Source organism: Emydura macquarii, unplaced genomic scaffold (assembly GCF_026122565.2).
Source record: "Emydura macquarii macquarii isolate MOO-44397 ecotype Brisbane River unplaced genomic scaffold, CSIRO-AGI_Emac_v2 contig_2825, whole genome shotgun sequence".
NCBI classification, from domain to species: domain Eukaryota; kingdom Metazoa; phylum Chordata; order Testudines; family Chelidae; genus Emydura; species Emydura macquarii.
The window spans coordinates 4,754,810-4,772,337 of NW_027132962.1; the positions used below are offsets into that span (position 1 = coordinate 4,754,810).

A 17,528-nucleotide genomic window follows, 5' to 3' on the forward strand; every position below is an offset into this window, starting at 1 on the left:
TGGAGCACAGGGACAATTCTGAAATCTCTCAGAATGCCACTCATTTGTTACACTGATCCAAAACCACATGTGCAATGCTACCTACCATATTTGCTGCAATACCTCTACACAAGTCTCACCTTTGTTACCCCTACAGTTGGGTTAATGGTTCATAACAAAAAGTAACTCTTTATTCTGTTCACAGATATAATCATTCTAAAATTGTTCACACAATTCAGATCATTTACAAATATTTAATTGTAAATATTGAAAATGTGAACTGTCAGTTACAAGTTTCATTAGTAATTTTTCTTCTGTTTCCTGATTTGATTACTTTGTAACTAAGCAACAGTTTGAATTTCAGATTCAACAGGAGTGTAAAATTAAAAATGCACACTGTTGCTGTAGAATTGTAGATTACTTATGAAATTCAACACTGACTTTTAGCAAATGTTTGAGAAATCCAGCTTCAAATTCACTTTTCAGGAGTCTTTGTGCTAGTAATATTGTCCACTTAGTGTAAGTCCACCTCTGAACAGAAGAACACCACAAAACAAATGCCACAATTAAGCACTCAAAAGAGTTACATGGAACTTTACCGATGCATATTCCTTGTGTTGGTTTCCTGCACAGGGGTGAATTTCACCTTAGAATGTTGTGGACAGTGAATAGAAAAGAGACATGAATGCAACTGAACCAAAATTGTTTAAAATTAGATTAATATTTTGCTAAAAGGATCTATATTCAACTAACCCTAGTCATCTCCCTCGTATCACTTAAGCCCACAGGGCCAAACTCATCCCTGGTGTAAAACCAATGATTTCATTACGGATGCATTTGGCCTATCTGCTTTGAACATGGTGAATTGGGAGAATAGAGGATCCAATACCTGTGTTTATTGTACATTTTATGCATCATTTATATGAACTGTTTCTGTAATTATGCAGGTTACAAACATTTACATAAGGACATCCTCATTAACGAACGAAAGTTCAAAGCAGCATTTTCTAGGTTTTAGTTAATTTTGTTCCCATTTTGGCAGGATGGAAGCTGGCCATGTTTCAGTGTTTCACACAGCTGTCCAATTAGAACTTCCCTGGAGTGATAGGCAGTAATTAAATATAAAGGGAGGTTAATGCTGAGCTTGGCAATGCCATCATTGATGGTAATAGATATGGGCAGCTCCATCACTCGAGGACAGATGTGATTTTTGGTCCCTTCAGATTTTCTGTGGGCATGTGCCATGATGTGCTGTTTAAAAGAGTGAATGAAAAGTATAACATTTATGTCCTCAAAAGAATTGGAGAGAGTTTAAGTTAATAAAAAGTAATGCTAAGGCCTGTTAAATACAAACTAGCTGACTACAAATTGATCTAATTACATAAAAGGTATTAGCAGGGAAAACAAAACTGTTTGTTTTAATATTGCTTACTGAGATTCTCACCATGCCAGATGTACGGTGATTGAGTCTAGGTCTTCAGTTCAATGTTGAGAAATAGTAGAGCTGTGTGAGAAACTTCACATGTAAAATTAAACTCTCAAATTTGGGTTCTTTGTAAAACACTAAGGTGGGGAAGTACATTTTCCCTGGAGTATTTGGATGTTTTGCTTTGATCAAACTAAGCAGTTTTGTCTGCAAAACATACCATTTAAAGGAGGGGTCAGCTCACCTTTGCACTTGTGCGTTTTCAAGCATTGTGTTTGCAAACCAAAACCCAGGCATTTCAATTAACCCCACCAACAGCTCACAAAGAGAATGCCTCCAGCAGGCACAACATCTCCTGAAGTCCCCTCTTTTAAGAGCTACTATATAGCCCACAGTCTACTGCTTTCCCTTCTGCTTCTACCAATTAACACTTAGTTTACTCTGTAGCTTTTTATGTAGGGAATACCAGCAAAGACTGAATAATCTTATTTCCTCTAGTCATGTCGAAAAAAAAAACAACTTGTTTAAAAATATTAAGCCATGATCAGAGAAAACTAGATGAGAGAGACAGAAGTGTCCTTTGCAGGGCTATGTTAAGGCTGGGGGAGGGAGGCATTAATATAGGTTTTATATCAAGGTTATATAAAGTTAATCCAATGTTACTAGAATGGCAGCAAGAGACACAGCTAACTTATAGGGGCACATTTTCACCTCAATGAGCAGAGAAGTATTTGTATTATTTTTTCTGCTCAAGAGCTTCAACGTTTCAGAACATCTTTCTATAGAACTCTAGAGATACTATCCTTCTCATATTGAAGCCAAAGAGCAAAACTCCCATTTACTTCAAACAGATCAGACAATGATTGTTTATATCATATTTTGTAGGAAAACTTATTTCTCTTGCAATATGCCTTTTATTTCAAAAAGAGAAAAAAGAAATACACTAGAGTCTTGCTTTTCCTATCAGAGTGCCAGAATATGGCAGGGAAATGCAAAATACTAGGGAATTATAAAGTGACTTACTCCTCCTCATCTTGCAGAAGTTTTATTATTTTTTATTTAGAACTTATATTTTTATTTTATATCACTACAAAATAGAACATATAGATATAAATGTATTCATGATGGCAACATAGAAGACAATAATAAAGACAACAGTATTGGTGGATTACTTAAAATATCAACAGCAGAGAAATTTTCAAATGACATTTAATGTTGAGAAAAAAATACAACCAAAAGTATTCTTTTGGCATTTTTTATTGCCTGTTTAGCTACTGTCAGCTCTGTATTCCCCACAATCCTACAAAGCTTCCCCCAGAAGCTGCTATGCTATTGTTCAGTACCTGATGCTGTAAAATCATTTATATTAGATGACAGACTACATAATCAAAATGCTTCCAACACTTTAGTCCTCAGAGTTTTATGGAGATGTGCCTTAGATAGCAAAACATCCATTACTTGAAGATAATTGTACCAAACAGTATTCTACTATGAAGAATTAATGCTGCCTTCTCAAGCCTCAGCCTCAATCTAGCAGTCATCAGAACTCTTTTAAAGACCTCTTTTATAACATTATAATTTCTGTGTATGCTTGTCACAGGGTACTTACTCACTCACTGCAGGTGATGCCTCCTCCAGCTGCTTTGGGGAATAGCTCTCTTTCAAGTCCAATGTCTTCCTTGGTGGTCACTCAACCCTCTCACATTCTGCAGCCCATCTCTCACTGCAGGAACTATAGTTTTCTCTTCATGACTCAGCCCTCCAGCCAGGTCACTATTGTGGTTTCCTCTTCTGAGGCATGGAGTCTCACTGTATCTGCTGTCCAGACACTGCCACTCCATCAGTGGCTGGTAGGGGAACACTGGCCCACTCATTACTCAAGATTCCAGCTCAGTGACCCTACAATATACAGCCAAGGTTTGCTCAGTGCCCAACCTTGCTGCTCTCCCTCTGGGCCACTTCCTACTCCATCCCCCACAAACTTTCTTCACTCTTCTGGGTATATCCTTCCCACAGGGCCAGGGCCAGGGCCCCACTCCCCCAGGTTCCCTTTCTAACCTCCCCCGCTAGCTACAGGTTTCTTGACTTCAGCCCCCTTTTGTTGCCAGTTTCTGTGTTTTATACTAGCTCAGCCTACATCTGCTCAGCTGAGCTTTCATCTTCCAACCAGAGGGCTGCTTATCCTGCCCAATCCCCTTCTGTGTGGCCAATCATACTAATTAGCCCTTTCCCAGCTTCCTTAACCCTTTCAAGGCAGGTGTGGGGTGAACATCCCAGCACTATCCTTAAGTAACATTCTCTCTTTGCTGAATTGCATCATGTTGCATCAGCCATGGTAATTTACATGCAACTGGGAAAGAGACAAGAAAATAACAACTTAGTAAGGGCCACATTCTAATAGTGTTATCACATTAAATAGTACTTTACCCCACAAATAGTCCCACTGCTTTGAGTGAGACAACTTGTGGTGTATGGCAATGCTCAATGTGAGTAAGGAAGCATCTGCATGCAGCAGGCAAGGGTATAAATCTATAATGCTCTAGTCAGTCGGGCAATAACTGGTTGTGTGGCCCCTGCTACTTCACACTAAAAGTTCTTCAGTGAGCTTTGACATACTTCTGTTTCAAACAAACAATGCACTGCTGAATTTTTAGTCCACAGTAGGAGGTCCACATGCTGACTTAATGCATGGCAGACTAGTGCACTGTACATTCACATCCCACCTAGCCACACACTATGTCTCCATGTGGACACACTGTGAGCATGGCAGAATCTTGGCCCTAAATCAGATGCTCAGTAAAAAGAGGTTCCTTCAGTTAATATTTACATCTCTGGAGAGCTCAGAATTTAATCTCCAGGTTCTAAGTTGTTCATGTTAACTTGGTTACCCACATCAATGAACTTCTGGTCTTTCACTTTTTTTCTGTCCTTCATAGCTTTTCCAAAGAATATTTCTACATCCTTTGGGAGCTATTTTGTCTTGTAGTCAGGGCTGAAATATTCTCTGGAAGTAAGCAATTTGTGCCAAATAGATGTCTGGTGCATCTCCAGTTATGTATTAATCTTAGCAATGTCTTACTGTTGAAAGTTATTCATCTTCATCCTCAGTTGTGGCCTTTTTGCACAGGAGAGATTTTCTTCGAAAGGCTGAGTATTCCTATGTTTGCAAGTGGCTATTTTCAATCAATTTTAAAATGTCAGCCAACTGAATACCTCAGCTGTGAGTTATTTACTTGAGATAACATAATCCATGACAGCTCACTATGGAAGTAATGTGAGTTTCTGAATTTCCAATGGTGTGCTGAAAATGTGTTTTTGTTTGTTTGTGTGTGTTTTGAGGAGACAAGGAATAGGAAACTTAGAAACATAAAATAAAAAAGTTTACTTTGGAACAATATTTTTTGGTTCCTTATTGTGTGGCTGTATCTTCTCCATATCTAAGAAGTTAGTCTATCATGAAAAAATGATGATAAACATGGTACCAAAGGGTACTTGTCCCTCAGTGACTTCCATATCAAATCTGCTCAGTTTACAGGTAAAGTTTTTTCTAACTATCAGCCCTGGAAATTCAACCTGAGACCAGAGAATCAAGCTACCATCTTTACTTCTTGGGCAGGCCCCATTATGCTCTGTTATATACATCTATTTTATCACCCAAAGGCAAAAGTCCTTGATACAAAATTAACAGATGTTGCAAAACAGGTAAGAAATCAGAGAAAGTGTGAGGCTGCTATTGTTATAAGGCAGAGTTACAGTTCCTAGGGTGCATTTTCTTTTGTTATCCATATTTTCAAATGTTAATGTTTCTTAATTTTAAATTTAACTCTCAATTTCCTGTGGTTTCTCAACACAACTACAACCACCTTGTGAGTTTTTTGGTTTTTTTGTTGTTAAATTACTGATATGTACTTTCAACTTTAATTCTGGATTAATTATGTGTAGGTCTACACTATAAACTTACAGGAGGGGGGAAAAAGAGTGATGCAGTTATACCAACCTAACCCCTGGTGTAGATAGTGCTACAGTGTAGACGATGGGAGGACAGTTCTGCAGAAAACGACTTCGGGGGTTACAGTGGACAAGAAGCTAGATATGAGTCAACAGTGTTCCCATATTGCTGAGAAAGCTAATGGCATATTGGGCTGCATTAGTAGAATCATTGCCAACCGATGGAGGGAAGTAATGATTCTCTTCTATTCAGCACTGGTGGGGACACATTTGGCATACTGTATCCAATTTTGGGCTCCCCACTACAGAAAGGATGTGGATAAAATGGAGAGAGTCCAGCAGAAGGCAGTGACAATGATTACGGGGCTGGAGCACATGACTTATGAGGAGAGGCTGAGGGAATTAGGCTTGTTTAATCTGCAGAAGAGAAGGATGAGGGGGAATTTGATAGCAGCCTTCAACTACCCGAACGGGGGTTCCAGGGAGGATGGAGCTAGGATGTTCTGAGTGGTGGCAGGTGACAAAACAAGGAGCAATGGTCTCAAGTTGCAGGGGGGAGATCTAGGTTGGATATTAGGGGAAAATTTTCACTAGCAGGATGGTAAAGCACTGGAATGGTTTACCTAGGGAGGTGATAGAATTTCCATCCTTACTGGTTTTTAAGGCCCGGCTTGGCAAAGCCATGGCTGGGATAATTTAGTTGGGGTTGGTCCTGCTTTGAGCAGGGGGTTGGACTAGATGACTTCCTAAGGTCCCTTCCAACCCTAATCTTCTATGATACAGATATTGCATCTCACAGAGGTAGATTGACTATGCTGACAGGAAAAGCTTTCTGTCAGCTGAGTAGCATCTTCACTGAAGTGCTAAAACACTGCAGCTGCAAGCTGTGCTGCTTGAACTTTTTAAGTGTAGACCTGCCCTAAGTGTCTGTGGATTCCTTTATATTTCTTGAACATCTTTAGACACCTAAATACCTTTGAAAATCTGTCCTCAACAGCCACCGCTTATTATGCTTCCTCATAGAATGTAAAATATTTACATCTAAATTCTAAAATTATTAAGGGCCTTCTGAATCCCTTGTTTGGTGAATATGGAATGATTTTTTTTTTTTTAAACATTTCTACATCAAAGAAGTTATAAATTCTATTGTTTTTATGCACCAGGAAAGAAAAGCTTTTATAATAAAACTTTGAATATATACAGACCCAGACTCAGGAAAGTACTTGACTTTAAGCATGTGTTTAAGTGCCTTCCTGAGTAGAGATGCTTTTCTGAATCTACTCCATAGTGTAGTCTATTCATCTCTAATGTTAGTTCTGGGAATAATACAATCTCATAATATATCGGCAGTAGTGTGACAAAATACCTCTGTGTATGTAGACATTCTTGTGAAAGACTGTGCTTCACTTTGACAAAGATATGTTTTGGTGCTACATAATTTTGATGAATACCAGGTGCTTTAAGGTCAGACCCAAGCCAAATCTTCAAGAGTGTGAAGCTGTTAGAATCTCTTTATATGTCAATAATTGGTCTTCATTTGTATTTGTGCTTGTGGTACCCCCATTCCTCAGGGAACCAATTATGGTGTAGAATGAAATGAGAATTAGTTTTCTAATGATATTTTAGTTTCTGGTGGTGAAATTACTGCAAAATCATATTCAGTGTGATTTTGACCCAATAAATTACTTGTGGGACATTGTATTTATTTTCCAAATAGCAAGGTAGTGGGTTTTATTGAGGTAAAATGGCACAGCACCAACCTCTCCAGAGTGCCCCCTCACGTCAGGTGTATCTGCACTTCTCAGCTTAGAGTGACCTCTTCTGGCATTTTGTATATGACTCAGCTGAAGAGCTGAGTCATACACAAGTCGGTATTGAACACAACTCAGACAGACCCTTTCCAAGGTATTAATCCAGCAAAGTCTTTAAGTGTTCCTGCACCTGATATATAGGGGGCCATACCACAAATGCTTACTCCCTGGAGACTCTTTGCCCACTCTGGTCTGTTCTGGCTCTAGCTCAGCTTCTTAACAATTCAGTTTTCCTTCTGGGGGTTATCACTATACAATTGTAGGCCACTTTTCCCCAGTGGCCTATGACAGGGGGACACAGGCCCACCCACTACGCTGGGTCCCAGCCCAGGGACCCTAAGAATAGTAGCCATGTAGTTTCATGTCCCTTTAACAAAAGGGCTTTCAGTTCCTGGGCCACTTCCTCCTGGTCCCAGCCTTCACCTTTACCTCAGGGCTCTTTTATGTTCAGGCCCAACTGCCAATCAGGACCACTTTCTCACTCCCCTAATCCCTGCCAGCACTGAGCTGTCTCTGATGCTGCACTCCTCTAGCTCCAGCGAGGAACTGACTCTGGTCTGCACTGCAGCTCCTTATATACTAGTCTGAAACCCTCTCATTGGCTAGTCCTTTGCAGCTTCCCCTGATTGGCTGCTTTCCTGCACAGTCTTTCTAGGCCACTTGGTGGATTTAGCTCCACTGCTCCTTTCCTGGGATGGGTGTGACAGAACCTTTGGGCCTAGCCCAGCCCATCACATCAGGTTTACAAGAACATTTTCAACTGCATTTGGATTAATCTGAATACTATTGCATTGAGCTTTACTCAACTACCTGTGAAACTTGAATGCCAGTCCTAGAAGCACTGTAATATGAGACATGGGCTTTTCCCTGTTCAGTTTTACTAAAATGCTCTCTGACGTGCAATCAATCAGAAGGCACTTTCTGAAAGAAAACAGCAGTTCATCTTGACCTCTACAGTGGCTAAAGAATTCCTTTTGCACTATCAGAGGCTGTCACAAAGCTTCTGTTGACAGATAGCATAATGCCAATTCCAAGATGCACTACATCTCCAATTGCATATATTTGCATATGTTTTACAGTTTAGCATAGATTGTAATATGGATTTGTAATGCATCTGTGTTTGAAAAATATGTATTATGGCATGGAGTACACAAGCCTAGTAAAATCCCATATGGCATATCTCAGCATGAAACTACACCCAGAATCTGCACATGTTACGCTCTCATTTTATCTGTGGCTATAAAATGATTTAGAGTTTTTATATTTCCTTATTTATAATATTACAACATTAATTTGACGCCAAATCCTGCTCACCTCTCCCAGACTAATAATTACATATTATTTTATGTTGCAGGACTTTCTACAAGCCTCAATCAGGACTCCATTGTGCTAGGCACTGCACCAACATAACAGACAATGCCAGCCTCGAAGAATTTACAATCTAACTGTGAGATGAATTACAACAAAAGCCACACATCAGAGGTTTTGGGCTTGATGCAGGAATCACTTGGTGAAATTCTATGGCCTGTGTTATGCAGGAGGTCAGACATGGATATAGTGGCCCCTTCTGGCATTAAAAATCTATGAAACAAATGGAGACAAAGTGGAGGAGCACAAGGCAATAGTGAGACAATTATGACCAGATAAGGATCATAAATAGTTCCACTTAGTTCAAAGTGCTGCCTATTTGCATGAATAAGCCAACCACAATTTGTCTCTTGCTGCTTTGCCACTAAGGATGGCTGGACTTTTGAAAACCTTTGTCAGTGACAAAGCTAAAGGTGCCTTTTCTGACAGAACAAGTTGACCATACCTCCATCTCCTGGAAGTGGACATAAAGGGGAAAAAGAAAATATCCTAACAGCTCTGTCAGCCTCTATACTACATATGCAGCATTATTCAAAATACTGCTTTAATGCTGTAGTTCCCATAGACGCTTGTTGATGCCCCTTCTGTAGGGTGTGTGTGTGTGTTTTTCTTTTTCAAAAGCCTTCAAATCATTTCAAGCACTTACTGAATATGGCCATAAAACAGATGTCACATCTCAGGCTTGCTTGAGCAGCAGATTTCCTTGCAGTTGTGAAAAATATGATTGGATGTGAAAGTATTCTGCTTACTAGCCTCATTGAGAGGCTTCTTTCTGTTGTCATTTCATTTATTTTTAAATTCTCTTTAGTACATTGGTTTTAAATCTTCCCCACACACACTCAAACTGGAAAAAAATAGCTTTTATGCCATGTTGACAAGTGGTTAAAACATTATAAGAACAGTCCAATAACATTGGGGGAAATATTCAGTCAGAGTGACCCAGTTATGTATATTTGCAATTTTCTAGGTTATGTTTTATCTTTTCCCTTTGTCCACTTTTTCTTTCATTTTCTTCAATTTTATCTTTCATTTTTTGGGGGTCAGAACTGGTATGCTAATGGATGGAGAAATGTAGTGGATTTTAGGTCCCATGAAAAAGTTATGTAATAGATTTCATTAACTGATGCAACAGAGACCCCTAAAAGGATGCTTTTCAGCCAGGATGAGATTCAACTCACTGAGGGCCTGTCTAAAACCCAAGGCAAAATTAAGGCTCATTTAAGTCCTGAGGATAAAATTCTGCTCCGTGTAGAGGGCAAGCATAAGTCCTATGCTCCACATGACTCCACAAAATAAAGATTTTCCTTCTGATTTTTTAACTTACTAATCATCTATTTTCCAATTTTGCTGCCATTCTACCAATTGATTTGAAGCCCGTTGCTTTTCTTTTTAAAATCTACCATCCACTTCAATGGCAGCTGGAATGGTTCCTACTATATGTCCCTATTATTATCCACTTCCATTGCTGATCCTTTGCGGATATAAAATTGTGGAACACTAACCATCACCGCCACCACCAAAGTAATGTCCTCATGTCAGTGACTATTCTATGTAGTCTCATTCAGTCTATTTAAATATTTTACTAATGATGAGAAGGGGAGTTGCTCTGCTTTCAAAAATGGGAAGGTGGATTTGAACCCTAACAACATTTAAGATAGCTTGCTCCTTTTTCACACCCTCCCTTCATTGTTTAACACTTTAAAAAAACTATTTATAATCCTTTTTTTAAGTAGTGTATTAAAAGCTGCTGAGTCTTTACACCCAGCTCTGGGTTGGTGAATAATGCTTCATAGGAATAATGATGTTCTTAATTACATTAATACTCTATGACAGTACTCTAATGATGGATGAGTAATACATCTTCTAAGCAAAGCTCTCAAATTTGGGGCTGTCTGGAAAAACCCAGTGTTTTTTTCTAAATTTATTATTTAAAATCTTTATAAAATCTTTTAAAAATTCTACTCAAGTTATCAATTTGGACAGGCGATGCTCTCACACATACCTTGAACTTTGTACCTTGAGATCTGTTGATTCTACAGAGTCTCATCTCAGGAATGATGTAAAGCAATTCCCTTAATATGCAACATAATGTATTGCATAAGGCAAAAAATATCTTCCCATAGAATTTCACTGGTAAATTGGTAGATATGTTCACCATTTAGAGGTTCTTTCATCTTCTGATACCATGGTAATTCTTTTTCTTTCTTCCTGCACATTCTTTTCCATTTCCTATCACTTCTCAGAAGTAGATTCTCTCTTCTTTGGTATCAGATATAAGATCGGGGCTGACATATGGCACTTTCCTCCTATTTCAAGTCTCTCTATTTACATCTTTTTGCATGTTGGAAAACAGACCAACCCAAAACTTCTGTCTTAAATCTTCTGTATTTACACTACTGCTATAAGTCATGGGTAAAAGTGAAGTCAAGGGAAGTTTTGCCACTGACTTAAATGGGCCACAATTTCATTCCATAATTTAAGAAATGCTATCTTCATTAGATTAATTTCTAGTCTATACAAAGATTAATTTCTATGGATAGATTTTTATTTAATCCTCTTTCCTAGCCACTCAGAACTGAAATGATCTCTTCTGAAATGATCTGCTATATGTTTCCATGCACAAATACACTGGGTAGTACAGTGCCATTCATTTTTAAGCAGAAAGCCCCATTGGTATCAAAAGAGGATTTCTGCTAACTCATGGCACAATGTGGTCCACTGAGCACATGTACTGGCCTTCCTAAGTGCTTCAGGATTTAGAAATGCTGAGAGATTGACATCTTCATCACAGGTCAAAACTTGCCCACTTTACTCATATGAGTTATCCCATTGACTTCATTGTGAAAACCATCATAATAATAATCTGAAGGAAGGATGTTTTATGTAATAAAATGGATCCAGAGACTGGAATATAGGAGATTGGAGTTCAATTCCTAGCTCTGGCACAGATTTCTTTTGTGACATTGGCTAAATCACTTTCTCATACGAGGCTCATATAATAATGACAAATGCCACAGAAAAGCCGCTAAAAGTAACTAAATACATGAAAAAGAAAGAATACATAGAAATACATTTCTCATTTAGAAACCAGATGCTCAAAGATACAATCATCATCATGATCTTCATCATTATCATTTTCCTTACTAAGAGATAAAAAAGACACCAGCTGGCCAGATCCAGACCACGAGAGTGAGTATAGGCTACAATAAATTAGTTTGAAAACAAAATGAGACCTTGACTACTGGGTCTACTTTTTAATACTAGAAAAAAGCCCAGCACTTAGAAATTGTTGTTTATGGTTCCACCCTCTATACTATTTATTTTGCTTGAAATACTGTCTAGGTTGCCTTTACATTCCTGCTTCACAGGAATAAATCCTAATAAATCAGATTTGTTTTGTATTCATGTAAACTGAAACTCAAAGGGGATCGTGTTGTAAAACACAGATGGTTCAGTAAATCAAGCTGACGGGAAATAAGTGAAAGTGAAAATAGAAAAATATAATCCTATGTATTTTTATTGTACAGTTCAATAAGGTACTGACTGTAAATTAAAAAGCAATCATTATTTCAAATTATAACTATATAAAATAATTGATTAGCTTGTTAGATACAATATGTTTTATTAATTTTTGTCTCTCAGAAAAATAGGCTTTTAACAGAGTATAAATGGAAAGTCACACCACGTAGATAGAAAATATTTCTTGCTAATCATATTAACTAAAAACTGTTGCACCTATAATTCTATCCTCTTACCTTATCAGATGTTATTATCTATTATCCTTATTAAATTTGTATCGCTGCAGCAAGCTTAAATTATTTAAAAGAAACCATGCTTCATTTAGTTTAGCATCATTATTAGATTTAAAATCTCTTTAGCAGAACCAAAAATGGATGTAAAAATTCTCTAATGAAAGTCACACATCATTTGAGAAATTATTTTTGAATAAGAACAATCAATTCACTCTTTTAAATGAGCTCTGTGCTTAGATCTTGCATTTTACCTTGTACCGATATTTTAACTCTTCAGAAGATTGATATTTTACTTCTGAGAATCTAGGGCATGTGTTGGACTTTACTTATGTTTTATTCATATGGGACTTGATTCTTGAAGATGCTGAGTGCTTCCAAGAAATATTGAGCAATCTCCAATGCTGTTGAAGTCTTTGGAAGTTGGTTCAATTGGTGCTTTTTGCTCTGCACTTTGCAGAGACAAACCTATGGCAGAAGAATTTAAATCTTACCAGTTGGTATATTAAAGGTATGACACTTAGGTTCAGTTTGGATAAATATCCAAAAATTGCTATGCCTATCTAACTTATACAAACTTCTTGGGACAGTACATTTAGACTGGAAATTATGCAAGAATACAGATGGTTGCAAAATTCCCAGCACTTGGGAATAGCCTTTCTCAGCATACTTTGTCACTTCTTGTCTGGAAAAAATGAAAAAAAAAACATTATTCAATTATAAGAACTTCAAAAAAGGTTCCATTTGAATTTTATTCTTGAAATGGTTGAAATTTCAAGTAGATGAAGACGAGATTTATTTTCCCAAACCTGTATCAACCTTCCTATTAAAGAATATATCTTTTGGATGGATAGACATTTCAGCTAATACAAGAATATACTGATTATGCTCTTGTTCATAAGGTTCTTCATCCTTGTGGGTGAACATTCCAAAGTCTGGACCTTTTCTTTTAGTCTCCATCACTACTGGTCACCCTCCTTGACTGATCCACTGGTAGGTTGTTTTATTGCTTTTATTCAGAGATTCATTACCAGTCCCTCATATGTATCCTTTTAGTACTACAGGCTGCACAAGAAGACCTTCCTGATTTGGATTAGTTTAGGATTTTGTAAAATAATCCAACTAAGACCAAAGGTTTGTCTACTTGTGGAAGATGCAGTATTAAAATTATGATACGTTTGATTTTAAGAACAGGCAATTCTGTTTCATGGGAGTAAATCCACATCATTCTATCTTTGAGTGTTCATATTGCCCTTTGCAATAACTTCTGCTAAAAATATTTTCATCAGATACCATAAAACAGGGCTTACTCTCCGGTCATAACTAACTATGAAGCGGATGCTATGAAAAAGGAATATTGCAATATTCACCACAGGAAGCAACATTAATAAGAGTAATTGTAGTTATCCTGGAAATAAATAAACCTGTTGGTTAAATATGAAACAAGATAATGTCTCTTCTGAATATTAAAAATAATATTAAGAGTATAAAATAAAAATTCAGATTAAAATAATATGTAAAATTTTCCAAAGGCAGTTCTTAAGGAACTGATTTTTTGTTCCGTTTGTACAGCTATCGCACAATGGGGTCTTGACCCGTGATTGGAGTTCCGAGGTGCTACCACAGTACAAATAATAAATAATAAAATTTAGAAATTAGACAAACTGATATTCAGGCACCGGATTAAAAGTGGCCTAATCTTTAGAGATGCAGAGCACTCACAACTTCAATGAACTTGATGAAATCTGAAAATCACTTTTATTCAGGTGCCTAAATATTGATGTAAGAAGTCTAACTTTAGATATTTAGTTTCAAGAAATTTTGGTCAGCATTGTCTGAAACTGAGGAGTTTCTGTACATTTTTAAAATGGTAATAGAAAGAATTCTACTCTAAATTCCCCAGGAAAATAGGATCCTAAATAACAATGAAAAAATCTGAAAGTTAAAGGTCCAAGTTAAGACTACTGGATGGAATGAAATCTGGAGAGATTTATCTAAATAGTTTTTCAAAATAGAAGGCAGCTTCATTTTACTGTGGCATCTAACCAGGAGCTTATGTTCTACTTCCTACAAGAAAGGAAAAAAAAAGTGTACGCTGACCTTCACATAAACCAGCAAGAAAATTAGATCAAGTTTTACACGGGCTAAAAGTTGGTGGAGATGACCATAAAGCGCTTACATGCACTTGATGCTGTAGTGCAGTATTATTTTACTGATGGAAAATTGGGATGTCCGCATTATTCACAGCTGCGTCATAGATTCCATCACAAACAAGTGATTATAAAAGATTAGTTGATGGCTATACAATGTAAGGGGCAGCACATTGGTAGACTGTCCATGGAGTAGCTCATGGTCTCCAAAGTACACCGGTAATGGAGTAAACTGCAACAGGTCCATATGAAATGCAAAGTACATTTCCTGATGCACCATCACAGTTATGCCTCCAGATGTCCACTTTCTGCCCTTGCTACCTACTAGTAGATGTGCCTAGCAGCTTTGCAGCACCTCCTTTTCCTCCTGTATAGCAATCTGTGATGTGGGTAGCTGACTCAGGGACCTAAGGGGTCACCGTGTCCTAAATGAGGCACGATTCAGCCCAATGTCTTTATACGACAACACAAGTTCAAATCCAGTTTCCACAAGGAATTTTAGAAATGTTTTAGACAGTATTAAGAACTTGTATTGGTATTTTTGTATGTGTGGGGGAGGTGGGTGGGCAATATCTATATCTATATCCCTCTGTCTTTAAAAGCCAGAATACCTGGCTGTACAGGCCTCAAAAGGAGAAAACAAAATATGTTTTAGAACCTCTAGAAAAAAAAAATCATTACAATTGCATTATTGTTAAAATATTGAGATTCTAAAGCTCTGTGACTTCATGACCTACAAGGATTAGAGAAAGAAAATAGGTATCATTGAAAAGAGGCAAGCCACCTTCTACTTTCACTATAATCATCTTACTTCCTCCTAATAGCTCTTCTGGCCCCTTGATATGTTAATTCCCGATGCCTTTATACTCAGACTCATTGGGCCAAGTTTAGAGGTGATGTATGAGAGAGAGTAGGCTCCATGTTTATCTCTGATGTGATTTCAAGGAATTTTAACTGACTCTAAGGGAGTCTAATTTACACACAGAAAGATCCAGATGTAATGAACTTTCCAAATCCTCTCATCACCTCTGATGACAAATCTTTCATTTTTTGCCACCACATGAATTTCTCTCATTTCTCAATTGCTCTTTTCATGCTGTGGTTCCTTGTTCAGCTTCACTTACACAAATATAATTCCCCATTGAAATCATTAAGAGTTATATCCATGCTGCTAAAAGCAGAATTGGGCTCCTGTAACTGTTTTCCATCCTATGATGCCACCATTTTAAAACAATTTACAAATGGATGAAAAATGCAGAACTATACATGAACAAATTCTCTGATTTGACAGTTTCTAGTCACACAGGTGGGAGCAACAAGTTTAGATGTTCTGACTAAAAACCATTTTTTAAAGAAGAACTGCCAACACCACAAAGAACTGTTATGCTTTTTGGAGTGGATTTGTGTAACTATTCAGCAGCTTCTCTGATTTTGTGGAAGTTGTGACCCTGTGACTGTGCTGATTTTCTGATAGCAACCTACAATAATAAAATACTGAGACTAGCACTTAATTTTATACTATATGCATTGGGCAATCCAACATCAGATTTCAAGCCTAATCCTGTGTATTTTACAATGGCAATACATCAGTTGACTGAAATTATCTTCTCCTTTACAAGAAGTGCAATCCTAGGTTGACTTCGCTGAAGTCAATGGCGCTCGTTTGAACATTTACAGAGGTGTAAATGAAAGCAGAATTTTGGCCCCAAAAGCTTATTGATCCAAACTGAATTAATTCACAACTTTATAGGTAGACAATATTAAGAATGCAGTGTATGAATAATCTGATTAGGGTAACAAATATAAATCTATACATTTCTCTCAACCTTCCTCACACCTCCCACTTAAATGCTTCCCCCTAAAGAGTTAAAATACCTTGCAGTCAAAATATCAAAAAATAAAAGATTAAAAGGCCAAAATAATTGGCCTCATTAGGAGAAAGGTCATACATTAGCCAAAATTTATTACAACTGAAAACACGTTTTAAAAAGCATTCTTCAGCCATTCTTTAAAATTGAAGTGAGGGACTGAGGCAGATGTCCAAGTGCTATTGGTTCCACATTCTAGTGATTGCCACAAGAAATACTCGCTCATTCAGCAACCTAAGATGTGAGAGATGAATTTGTCTCTCACAATGTTTCATATCCTAGCAAGATGTGTTCATGGATTGATCACATTACAGGAATGGAAAAATAATGGATCTTATCATTAAGGTTCATATAATAATCATAATAGTGTTTTAGTTTGCATCACATTAAGATACACATACAATTATACTACTATAAAATAATTCAGGTGATAAATTCGACTATTACAGAGATGTCACAAAATTAGACCTCAAGATTAGTCCATTTATTACTACACTTTTCCGTGGCTTTCTTAGGTGCTCTCTGTTCAGATTATACTTGAAATAGCAAAGATGGTGTGAAAATGTGTTCATGTGTCATGGATGTCAGTAATCAGTAAAACGTATGGCAAATACACAGTTTCTGAGCAACATGGCTGTGTTACACTGCATTCAAGTTATACAGTATCAGGTCACAGTGCACAACTCAACTCAACATAGGCCAGTGTTTATGTTCTCATTTAAAATGAATTAATTAAATACATAAATAAGTCAGCACACCAAAAAGAGATCACGGGCTGATGAGAATAGCTGGCAGAACGTTGTTTTGAAACATACACAGAAATATTTGTGTTGTGTTTTAATGCCTTCACATCTCTACTTGCAAATTCCTTGATGTTAAAAATCATGGACAAATTAGAACATTTAGAAGCTTTTAGAATGTCTGTAATTTGCATTAAGGAAATCCTTTATCAGATTAATGCATTTTTTTCTGTACATTCTCCAGTGAAAATTACATACAGGTGAACTAATACCAATATTAAGATTTAGCATTATTTGTATAGTGTCAGCATATACAACAAACCTGCATGGGTTTAAAAGTTTTCATTGCATACAATGAAATGGAGGCTGTTTTGACAGGTGATTCCCTCGAGGGTTAAAACTGATTTTATTCATTTGCTTATTTATTAATCCTGCCCAAATGCAGGACTAAGATTGATTGTATGTCAGCTATAATGTAAGACATAATTA

At 37.2% G+C, this 17,528-nt stretch overlaps 1 long non-coding RNA gene across 1 annotated transcript; it reads right to left on the reverse strand.

Annotated features, from left to right (window-relative positions):
* Positions 1-1,129: 1,129 nt before the first annotated feature.
* On the reverse strand, positions 1,130-3,387 carry LOC137166264 (uncharacterized). Its single transcript, XR_010923607.1, has 3 exons — positions 3,015-3,387; positions 1,424-1,483; positions 1,130-1,230 (listed from the first exon to the last, which is right to left on the reverse strand). It is a non-coding gene; the product is annotated as an uncharacterized lncRNA (long non-coding RNA).
* Between the last annotated feature and the right edge of the window lie 14,141 nt (positions 3,388-17,528).